This window comes from Anser anser, assembly GCF_964211835.1.
Source record: "Anser anser genome assembly, chromosome: 1".
In the NCBI taxonomy this organism is placed as follows: domain Eukaryota; kingdom Metazoa; phylum Chordata; class Aves; order Anseriformes; family Anatidae; genus Anser; species Anser anser.
Genome location: NC_139720.1, coordinates 132,021,600 through 132,033,850, shown reverse-complemented (window position 1 = coordinate 132,033,850; position 12,251 = coordinate 132,021,600). Strand labels below are relative to the sequence as shown.

General features: G+C 38.9%; 1 protein-coding gene across 2 annotated transcripts in view; it reads left to right on the top strand.

The window, feature by feature from the left end:
- The window catches only part of FRMPD4 (FERM and PDZ domain containing 4), a 311,895-nt gene that overhangs the window by 52,167 nt on the left and 247,477 nt on the right, over window positions 1-12,251 (top strand). The window contains exon 1 of one of the 2 annotated variants that reach the window (XM_083802667.1): window positions 8,505-9,237. The exons of the other annotated variant lie outside the window; for it this stretch is intronic. The gene's annotated coding sequence lies outside the window, so the exon portion shown is untranslated. Of the gene's footprint in view, window positions 1-8,504; window positions 9,238-12,251 lie in introns of those variants that run through there. 2 annotated transcript variants of the gene reach the window in all.

Below are 12,251 nucleotides of genomic sequence, written 5' to 3'. Positions count from 1 at the left end.
AAGACAATGAGAAATGAGAATGTTCTTTATGCTTAGTAGAAAGAAAACAACCTGGGGGAGGGAGATGTAACAAGGTGATTGTTTTGTATGTTTTGAAAGAGTAATTTGGTTTATGTCTTCAACCACAGCAAAAAACTATAGTAGCAGAAGAATCATCCGAGTTTGCTGCAGCTCTGTCTCTTGCATACCACGTTATTCCTCAGTGTTAGTGAGGAATGAAACCATTAAATATTTTCAGTGAAGTATTTATATATAAATACTTGGTCATATGTGCTGACAGTCTTTGGTGTAAAACATTCCAAAACAAAAGGTTTGGGAGCAGCCAAGCCTTAAATAAACAGTCAGGGGACAGTGAAAGATGGGAGGCATGGTAATACAAAAAGGGAACAAAGAGTATGTTCTCACAGTATCAGGCTAAACTTATTTGCAGTTTTGTTTGGTGAACTCCTTGTACCATAGTTGATACTGATCAGTGAAAGGTGGCAAGACAGAATGGGAATGGAAAAATGTGATGAGGTGAGAGTGCCTGTATTCTGTTGCACTGCTGCAGAGATTCATATGGGGAGGCTGAAACTAGCAAGAGTAGAGTAGAAGTATATTGGCATTGTGTTTAAGATGGTAGCCTAACATCCTCAGGTGATTAGAATGTATTTTTACATCTGATATGAAATATTTTATTCCTAGGTGTGCGTGTACACATTATAAATTATGGAGTGAGATGTTGGATGATCTAAATTAATGCTAAGTACCAGTTTCCTTTTGTGATGCTGAGGCTCTCAGCCATTGGGGCTTGCTCTTGCTTTCTGTCAAAAGAAAAATAAAGATACTTGGCTGTCTTCTTGTATAGTAGTGAGTAAAATGCTATAAAGTGAAAAATCTTGGAGAGGAAGGATGTGTGTTATAACAGGAGTGTTGTGAACATATAATAAGATACTGTTGAAAGCCTTGGAAGCTTTATATGTGCCAAAGCACTATAGTTGTTAGAGGAAGAAGCAGGGAGACTTCTCTAATGTGTGCATTTTCAGCAAAAAGACCCACATTTAAAAGTGAAGAATAATCCTTTCTCTTTCCTTAGTGTTCTTGGTCCGTCATAATTCTTGGGACCTCCAAAAGAAAGCATGTTCATGTGATAGGAACATGATTAGATAATGCGTTTACATCATTCTCCTGCAAATTTTGAACAGCTATGTATTGTTTTATATAAAGACGTGAGTTTTTTGTATATAAAAAAGTTTTCAAAAGTGTATATATATGTGTGTATTTATATACATCTATTAAGTATTATGTATATATTAAAACTGTCAATAAAGACAGTAATGAACGATTAAAGCAGTGTTTAAAATATAATCAGTGGTGCTTATTTCCACTAGAAATTAGTCCCCCTCATCAGACCTTGAATCCTTCTAGAACTGGAGTTCCCTGGAGCTTTTGTATGCCATTTCAGGGTGAAGAGGTTTGAGATTTTCTTTGAATTCTGCTTTGCTTTGCATGCAGCCTTGGAGTGTTATAGATTGCATGGCCACAAGTTCTCCCACCCCTCCGCCTTTTTTTGTTTTGTTTTGAATTGTGGGACCACTGCAATATGCAATTCACCATCCACCAAAGCAACCATATGTCTGAAGAATATTATTAATATATTAATTGCAGTGTGTCTCACTGGCTTCAAGTTATTTCCCCAACCCCAAGTTAGTATTATAGAATACAGAATCTTTCCATAACTTATAGTAAAGACTTAAGTTTCAGCTCCTCGTCGTGATCTCATCTTGGTAGAGGAAAAAGCTTGCTTTCTCTAGAAATGCTTTGCTTTCTAGAAATGCTTGCTTTCTCTAGAAATGAAGGGTCTTGCAAATTCTTTGCTCTTTCTTACCATATAGCTGTTTGCAAGAGTAGTTAAGACTAGAAGCCACATGGGAAAGCTTCTTAGGTGATCCGGAAGAGTGGAGAAATGCCAAAGTGAGACCTTTACCAAGAGTGAGGGATTTAATCACTGATTTCAGTGGTGTTTGTTTGTTTTGTTTTGTTTTGTTTAAGGAGCTTGGGAACAGTAGCATTGGTACCAGTGGCAAAATGTTCTTTGAGCTCTGAATGCCATTACGAAACTTTGACGCTAGCATCATAAGCTTTTGGGGCCACGAGTAAAACAACTTGCTGGAAGTCTGGTGCAGCTGGTACCATATCCTTTTTGTTCTCTAATCCTCTTTCGCTACAAAAGCACTGCATTGTCTCCAGACAGTGATGTAATTGGATGTTGTTGCCTTGCTTGACTCTGTCGTGGAGATTATTTCCCTCAAGTCTTTGCAGTCTTCAGTATTTTCTGGCCAGTCTGTTTGCAAGCTGTGCTGGGTCTTTGTGAAATAATTGGTCTTAGAAACAGAAATGCACATATGAGTAGAGGAAACACCAAAGAATAAAGGAACTTTCTGACCTGCCAGGGGTTGTTCTATACCCTTGGCCAGCACAGGTATCAGAAACTCCATCCAGATTATCTGTATTTGACTGCTCTTAGTCAAAACTAGTCTCACAAATAAGGACATTGGTGAAGATAATCATGATACAATTCACTTTTAACTTAATAAATGCAGATTTGTGGCTAGATGACACAGCCTGCCACATCTTGTAGCCGAGCTAGCTATGTGATCCACTGTTTCCTGAATGCAGACCTTTTGGCATTACTTATTTATTTATTTACTGGCAAGCTTCATCCTTAGGCTTCAGTGGTGACATTTTTGCTTTTCTGAGTAAGATGAAGAAACAATAGAGAGTGTAGTCATTCAGGTATGACCAGCCTTGCTTTGCGTGTAGTAAACAATCTTCACACTCTGGGAGCCACTAAATGTGTCGCTTGCCAAGAAGCTCAGGAACTGGTGCTCTTGCAAAGGGCTGTGAGCTGTGTTGAAGGGTTTCCTGTAGCTGGTGGGCTGGGATGTCATTGAGTTCCCAGAGAAATATGATGCTGCATCACTTGCAGCAGTTCTTCCTAGCACACTACTGCAACAGAATTAAACCTGAACAAAATAATGGAGTCAGATGGACAACAAGAGAAAAATCACTTTCAACAAATGACAGATTTTCTGGAAATGTGAGTGCACAGGTTGTGATGACAATCCTGTTGTCTACTTTACAATCTAGCCACCATTTATTTATTTATTTATTTTCCTAGAACTTTGAAATTGTTGCTCCTCTTCATACTTTTGTTAACTTCAGTATATAATTTTTGAAGGCATTGATCAACTTCAGCAAGCAATAGAGTGATTGGAAGAGGTTTGTTGAGATGCCTGGATTATTAATATGAAAGAGTAACCTTAGGAGTTATGAATAGTTGAAAGAATTTCTGTTCCAAGAGAGACTGTGTTTTTCCTTACACGTAAAAAGTGTTTTCCAGGAAACATTTTGTGAGATTATTCAGATAATTATTTTTCAGATAAGGACTTGTTTTTGTTATAACTTATGGTTGTGTGTTTTTTTTAATGTGTACTAACTTAAGCAATTCAAGCTTTACCTATGAATATGTATTTTTTTAATACTTTTGAAAACTCATTTGAAAAGTGCGAGCAAAAATAAACCCAAACCAACAAATCCAGAGAGAACAGCTCTGATACTCTGATCAGCTTTTAATAAAGGATATGTTCAACTGTCTTCACAGAAGCATTACTGTAACTTCATTTGACAGACTGAAAAATACCAAATGATGTATGATGCTGATGAAAGGAAGTTAGTACTGTGGTAAATTTCTACCAATGCATAGGGAAATCAGACCAGTGAGAATTGCGACCACTCAATTCAGAGAATTCAGACCACTTCAGAATTGAGACTCTTTTTTTCTTTTAAACAGTTTTATTTTACAGGAAAGCACGAGAGGAAGAAAATGAGGGAAAAAGAAAAGCCTGAGGACCGTGGAGTCCATACAAACCAAATATTTATTTATTCATTTATTTATTTCTCCTGAAAAGCATCATTCAGATGGTGAGGGTAATAGGTATATAAAGCCTTTGTACCTGGCAGACATTTGATGAACAGCCTACTACTTTTTTGTTAAACTCTTGCAGATCTTCTGCTGGAATTTGAATGTGCATTTGTAGCATTTGGCAAGAACAGATGACCATACCCCTTTTGCTTCTGATTTCAAACAATGAATGTTGACATTCAGAAAGTTTTACTGTATTACGTCAGTGCTGTGTCATGCTTTCCATACAGACTACCACTCTCTTTAAATTAATTGCAAAAATACTGACATTGTGTATTTGAAACAAAACAAAAAGAAAAAAAAAAAAGCATGAAACAAACCCAAAACAACCCATACAGAAACCTGAACAAACATATTCATATGTGCAAATGGTGAGACATTAACTAGATGTATTTTCTTCTCATGTTAGTCGTCTTTATGTTCATACATGGAGATGTGCTTAAAGAATGTCATTAACCTGCATGCAGTGATCAAATCTGAGCTTGTACTTCTGTGCACAGCAGAAAGTCTTGGTGTAGACAAGCAGAAAGTCTTGGTGTAGACAAGGCTGAAGATATCTGTTGCCTAGGGACGACTTTTTTAAGTCTTTTGTTTTAGAAGGTAGGCATGTTTTACGTAGAGTGTTAGTCCCATATTCTCTTTTACTTTACAAACTCAAGTGTGATCTTTGGGTCTCTGTACATCTGTATTTTTCTACTGTACAGTATATTTTGAAGTCAAGATGTTGAACACAATCATTGGGAAAATGCGCATGCTACCGGAGTGTGCAAAGCTTCAACTTGTGTTACAGGTGCAGTAGGCAGAATCTTTCCATGTGGGGCATATATAGTGATTCCTATAGCATAAAATGAGTGAGGTATAAACGTGGACGCCTACTTGCCTTTCAGCGTGATGTCTGCTAGGGGGCAGCCCCAACCCCAGATTTGGATGGCTTCTAATGCAGTGAGTTTTCACGGTAGGAGATGCTGTAACTTAGGAAATTTTAGATTACAAACAAACTGTAGTTTAAAAAGTTGCACCCCTAAATTGGATTACAGAGATACAATATAATTCCCAAAAATCAGTTGTTTTATCTGAAAAACTCATTTCTAGAGTTTATTCTGTGGCCACCCTACTACCGATATCTACTGTTCTACATGCAGCCTGGCTTTGTAGTTTGGGTAGGAAAATACTTAATATTTGGGGACAGGGTTGTGTGTATGCCGAAGGCTGGCCTTTTTCTCATCAGCAGAAGTATGCCCAATGGGCTTAAGCCCTAAGAATGCGCCCAGTCATTACCTGAAGTTTGGTTCAGCAATGAGAAAGATGGATTAATATTGACATCTTATTTCCATGGTTGTGTCAGCGTTAAGCTCTCTCTTGTATCCTCATGTTGTAAGAGGGAACCTTTTTCTTTTTTTAAACAACTTTTTGTTGTTTACAAACATCTTAAATCTTTGTTCATTTGCAGTTGAATACTTTGCATGAAGTGATCACAATTGTTCAAAAAAGTTTTAAGAAACCTTCCTGTTTTCCTCATCTGTTCTGGGCATTATTACAGGATATTGAATGCTGTTCTATTACCTTAGAAAATGTGTTTTGCGGAGGTGTTGATCAATCCCATTGCTGCTTTCTGGTGGTCCTCCAGCTGTTCACTGTCTTGAAAATCCTTCATTTTTGCCCTTATTTATTTTGAAAACTAGAAATAAAGGCCACTTAAATTCCATTAGCAGTGCTCTGTTTAGCTCTCCATCTCCCTCAGGCAAAGCAGACATATCAAGAGGATGTCTGCAAGAAAAAATAATTTTATACCATTTAACTCTTATCTTCCTCTTCTGTACCATGCAGTTCTTTTCTGACATGTTCGTGCTGCATTGCCTGGCAGTGCTGAGCTCCAGCCTTACAGTAGCCACATCCTCTTCATGCCTGCAGGACATGGATTCTGAGTCTGAAATTCAAGGAGAAACGTGTCTTTAAATTGGATGAGATTAAAAATACGCATAATAACTGCATAGTTTAAGACTATTTTTTCCCCCAAAGAGAACATTTTTGGGTACAAGCAGTTAAAAGTTCAGAGAAGATCCAACATAGAAAACCACAGCATGAAGAGCAATTAAATAAATATACCTAAAAGCTTCAACATATGATCAGGATATCCAGTCTTTTTTTTTCTCAAAAAGAAAGATTCTTGGAAATTACTAATGGGTCACGTGGAGATAATCAAGAAATTTCCACAGTTTGAGTTTTGCCTTAGTTGGGCAGGGGATGGGGAATGCTTTTTTTACTCACCTCTGAGGTTTGGTCGCTTGAGCACTCAGTGCAAACTGAGATGGTGGAGGACACACTTTTTTTGCTGTTACTTTTATTATGCACACTTTTTTTTACTGTTATAAGCGAGAGAACGAGATGCCTTTTCCTCATGCCTGGCACAACTCATCATGCTGCTCCTCTGCTGAGCCTCTGCCACCTCTGCTAGAGTCCCACATAGGAAAGCCCCTTTTGGATTTTGAAAGTAGTCGGCCTGTTTGGAGAAGAGAAGCAGATGAGACCTGACAGACAGTGCCGGTTACCCTGTGAGGTATTGGCTGTTCTCATCTTTCCTCTGCTTCAGGTATGAAAGATGATGTGCATCTTACCTGGCCAGCCTTCTTCAGTAAACACCTTTTTATTAAAAGTATATAGTGTACTGTGTGTCATGCTAGACATATTAGTAATTCAGAAAACAAGATATTTATATAAACACTGCTGACTTGTTCTTTAAGAATGGTGCAGACTACTTTCATCATGAAGTGTTTCTGTATCTTGTTTAATTTTCTTCTAGCATAAGAATGCTTGCGAAAAGGAGCATGTAATATCTTTAATTCACTTAAGAAGAAGAACCAAACCTATGAGTGCTGAAGGAAAAGGGAAATGTAAAACAAAAACATTTTAAGAAGAATTGAGGGATTTAATATGTTTCTCTAAAAATAGGTTAGATAAAGCATGTCATTCTGCTCTACTTCAGCCACATCAGTTTATTCGTAGATTTGTTTTTTTCATCTTGGTTTCTTCAGGCAGAGAGATTTAGGAAACATAAAAAATATTGCATCTCTGGAGGTGTGCTACCATGAGCCTTACAGAGCCTGGCAAACTCAGTTACTGCAGTATCTGTATTGTCCAAAGGAAAAAATTTGGGTGTTCAAATTAAACCAGTCTGTTATTTATGTGTAGTGCTGTTCTTGACTATTTTAAGAACTTAAAGGTGGAGAGAAGTAGTGGTGGAAGACAGTGGCCGTAACCTTCTTAAACCTGCTGAAGGAAGTTTAGAGCATCCCCGCCAACTTCAGCCATCCTCTTGGGATGTTTGTACTGTTGGGGAAAAAAGGCAGAATAAAGCTGAAGTAGCTACAAAACTTTGTATTTGCTTCCATGAAGTGCACCTAGTGTTTTTGTTGTTGTTGTTTTTGTTTTGTTTTGTGAACAAGCAAAAAACCCTCAGGTTGTACTATTTTAATGAGAGGTGATTTGGCAAAGTTACCTCTGAAATTAGGCTGTGCAAATTAGTGTTGGTAAGGCTCTTTAATCTTCCCTCCAGTTCTTTCTCTCTTTTTGAAGCCATCTCTTATAAGAATAAAAAGAAGCTTTCCAGTCTGTGCTAGATTCATCAAATAGACTGGCTAAACATGGTATAATGCTGCCTGGCACCTGCTGAGTGGGAAGTAATTATATTTTAATATATCACTGGAGAAAATACCTAGGTGTTACGGCATCTGTTCAGTAGACAAAAGACACCACGAAGATATTTCATAAAAATATCAAGGGGATAACCAAAAGGTAATTTTTATTTATTATAAAAAGCAATCACCTGACACATGAGGCAATTTGGCATTCAAATCAGTAATTTTAAGGGAAGCATATCCACAGGAAATAGCGGGATTTTTTTTAATCTCTTAAGGCAGAGAGAAACTTCTTAAAGATGACAGCATGAACCAAAGTAACTGTCCATAATGGATAAGAGATTTCTTCCTTTTCATTTTATGTGTTTTCATTTTGCAGAAACCGAGTCTTTCTAACAGTAAGTGTGCTGTAGTATAAATACAATGGTACTCATTTTATTAGTAGTTACTTTTCTGTGCTTTTTTCCTCTATTATTTCCTAGGATGTTAGAATACTTTTTAGAGGTTAGATGAGTGATTAAATGATCACAAACTGTAGTTCTCTCTCTTTTTCATTTATTTTCTTTTTAGACTTAGTAAGGTTCCATATGGGAGTGACATAAACCTCATTGTTGTCCATTTAGATGAGACTTAATTCTTTTAGAACCATCAGTAGGTTTTTTAAATTAAACTCTTCTGCAGAAGAGTTTGCTTTTCAGGTGAAGGGTAATTGCAAAACCACTTTCCAAATATCAGATGGGTTCAAGAAGCTAAGTAATTTTCTTTAATTTCTAAAGTGAACCACATCCATGACACCTAGGTATGTGAGTATGAAGATATTTATACCACTGATTTGTTGAAAATTGGTCTGGTATCGTAAGATGTTAATGGTGTATTTTTTTATTTTTTTTGGGGGGGGGGGGGGGTGGCGGAGGGAGAGGGGAATTCTTTCCACCCCTGTTTTCTGCATGTTTTTGTATTCCATTGTAAATTTTGGATTACTTTCTTGAGGTGTACATATGTACATAAAGATGTACACAAATAATAAGAAATGTTAATGTATAGTTGAAAATGTGACACTGATAAATTTTGGATTTTGTTACCTCCGTTCAGAAAGTCCATTAAAAAAATTACTCTCAGCCTTCTGCTTATTCAGGCTAGGTGACCTAGATAAGTTCTGTTTTCTTTACAACACTTCAGTAGCCAAGTGGACAAAATACTTAGTATTCTGCTGCTTCTCTTCCCAGAGACTTACTCTAGTGAGAAACTAGACTAGGAAATGAAGCACTGGGATTGAGAGACAGCTAGAAGTCTAGCTATCTAGTCATGGGTTAAATCAAATCCTGCACTAATGATCATTTTTAATACCTGAAATGACATGATTTTAAAAATCTACTGAAGAATTGTCCCTGAAGAAGTAAAAATGCTATAATATTGTTGATCTTTAAATTGTGGAAAGCATTCAGGGGGAGATTGCAACAGTATCCTTACTGCTGCTCCACTGTAAACCTGCAACAGAAAGGCTAACTAATTTTTCTGTGATTTTTAAAAAAAATTCTGTAGCTACTTCTTTTTTTCTGGGAATGATGTAAGTATCTAGTCCATGTAGAAATTATCTTTGCACTCTTGAAGATGACTTCAAAATTCTCTTTCCTAACGGTAAGAAAAATCTGCATTTGTTTACTTCCATGTGCATGTATTATTTCATTTCCAGTTGTTGAAAAATTGTATGCTGTATGATTAATACGGTAGCTATAAAAATAGGAAGAAAACAAGCTTGTTAGAAATTGTGTAATTTCTAGAGGCTAAAATGAGTGACCTTTGTTTCCCCTCTAGAATTCTGAAAAGGTCTGCAGTGACAAAATTAATAATAGTCCTTCAATGTCAACTAAGGTGCAATATAATCTGAAATAAGATGATGCATGCGGTCAAATTTTAACTGCCCCTGTTCCTCCTTTGGTCAAGAAGTCAGTTTTTTAGTGCACATATTTATTCTGTGAAGTTAATGCTATCAGACTTGCAAAGCTTGACATCCTGTTGGTGATACAGCCTGCTTCCCTGAAGAAGTGAGGTGCTTGAAGCCAAAACCTGCCATACACTATGGAGAATAAATATGTAACTTACTCTGCTTTTGGAATGATGAGGAACTCAGTGTTAATTCAATCTCATTGTCATTTTTATTGAGCTTCATTTGCTGGATTTGCCACTGCTTGAATATGAAAAGTAGTTTTGCATTCACTTTGAATTTTTATTTTATTTATCCTTCTCAGTTTTATGTGACCCCTGTTGTGGCAGGATCTCTTTAGATGCTATAAAACACAGGGATTATAATGGATTATTACTTGGTGCACAGTATTTTTGATGTATGCCAAAGTCCTGCAGTGCTCAGTTACAATAATATCAGGTATTTTCTCAAAATGTTAGATGACTACTATTGTGGTGGTGGAGTGTTTGCCTTTTTAATATACTCTTATATTTACTCTTCTAAACCATTCTGTCTCTTTCTCATCATGTGCATGTGCTCTTCCAAATTAACTCAAGGGTACTTACGAGAACTTCGTTATGAGATGCATAAACTCTGAAGCATAGCCTGCACTAGCAGAATTGTCAGTGGCTAATACGCCTGCAACTGGCGTGTCCAGGATGGATTTAGCAGCACTTCTTTGTGAGCATTTAGCGAGCTGTGCTGCTTGAGCCTCCTGACTCCAGACCGGAGGTGTTGCCTTTCCATGGCTTTGTGTTGGCTCCAGCACTCTGGCTTTCTACTGCTCACGTCTCTGTTATCCATCCACGGGTGGATGGTCAAGAAGACTTTTCTCACTCTGGTCTGGCTACTCAGAAGCTCTCCTTGCTGAAGTACATCCTTCCCTGGATCTCAAGCGTTTTAGAAACAGGCTGAGAACAGAAGAGATGAGCACCTAGTCTGAGGGAGTTTGGCTAGATTTGCATAGTAATCAGTTGAGTGAGGTAAGAGCAAAGGATATTTCTATGCCCAACACCTGTCTCTCTCTCCCTTTATTATAAGATGTAGCCCAGACAGTTAGGTTAGGCAAAATGAATCCCTGCCTCTTCATTCACGCTACTGTGCTCCTTCAAGGGGTAGGCGGGTGAGTGTGTTATGTTCCAGAAACTTCCGTCCTTGCTGCAAGTGGTGTCAGAGAGATACAGATGCAGATAAAATCATGAAATAGGAGCGGCTGTAGGACTGTATGAGTCTGAATTTGTAATTTGTTGCACATACAAGATCCTTTCAGTGATGTGACGAAAAAATGACTTCTACCTCTGAGGTATAATCCAAAATTTAGTTAAATGAATAGGGTGCACTGATTCTCTGCCCTGATACTTTACTAGCCTTTGAGCTAGCCAGTTCCTGAATCTGTGTGGTTTTTGTTTGTTTTTCTGTGAATATTTTTAAGACTGAGACCATACTGTGTAGCTGGGGCTGGACTTCTTGTTGCTGATTACTTTCAAACCTTTTGTTTATAATAATGCCTTTAATCTGAAAGATGGCAGTTATTCTGTGTTGGATTTCACCTGGCTACACATGGAGGGAGAACAGAAAATATTACTCTTAGCTGGGATCTTCTGATCCTGATTCTGTCCTGAGCTGGAAGGGACGCACAAAGATCATTGAGTCCAACTCCTGGCTCCTCACAGGACCACCCAAAAATCGAACCCTATGTCTGAGAGCCTTGTCCAAATGCTTCTTGAACTCCGGCAGGTTCGGTGCCATGCTCACTGCCATGGGGAGCCTGTCCCAGTGCCCGACCACCCTCTGGGTGCAGAACCTTTCCCTAACACCCAGCCTGACCCTCCCCTGTCCCAGCCCCATGCCATTCCCTCGGGTCCTGTCGCTGTCCCCAGAGAGCAGAGCTCAGCGCCTGCCCCTCCGCTCCCCTCGTGAGGGAGCTGCAGGCCGCCATGAGGCCTCCCCTCAGCCTGCTCTGCTCGGGGCTGAACAAACCAAGGGGCCTCAGCTGCTCCTCATATGTCCTGCCCTCCAGACCCTCCACCATATTTGTTGCCCTCCTTTGGACACTCTCCAATAGTTTTATGTTCTTTTTATACTGTGGCACCCAAAACCGCACACAGTACTTGAGGTGAAGCCACACCATCACAGAGCAGAGCAGGACAATCCCTTCCCTTGACCAGCTAGCAGTGCTGTGCCTGATGCACCCCAAGATGTGGTTGGCCATTTTGGCTGCCAGAGGAAAGAACCAGATCTGTATGAAAACTGGGGTAATGTGGAATATGTACAAGGGGAGGAGAGGTGAGAGGAAACTGAGTGTCCGTAAGAAAACAATTCCAGTTGCCTGCTGCTCGGGCTTTCTGCCGCATACGGCCATGGGAGCTGGCAGAGCAGCTGCTTGGCAGCCCATGGGCCACGAGGCTGGGTAGCAGTTCTGTACAGAAATAGAAAGGTGTATGTGATGCTTTTCACTTTGGCGATGTGCTCTGTGAAACCGCTCTCTCGCAGAAGCTCTAAAAGAGGATAAATACGTCATGTGTCACTGGAAGTGACAGTGCTTTTAGCAGGAGCTGCAAAAATCGTTATCTGAGAAAGAGAAACTTGCCAAGGTACCTGCACTCTCTACTGCAGCCAGTTTATGTATGAAATGTATGTAGTTATGGGAGTGGAGTCAGCAGCATTGACTGAAATGAGCAGCCATAAG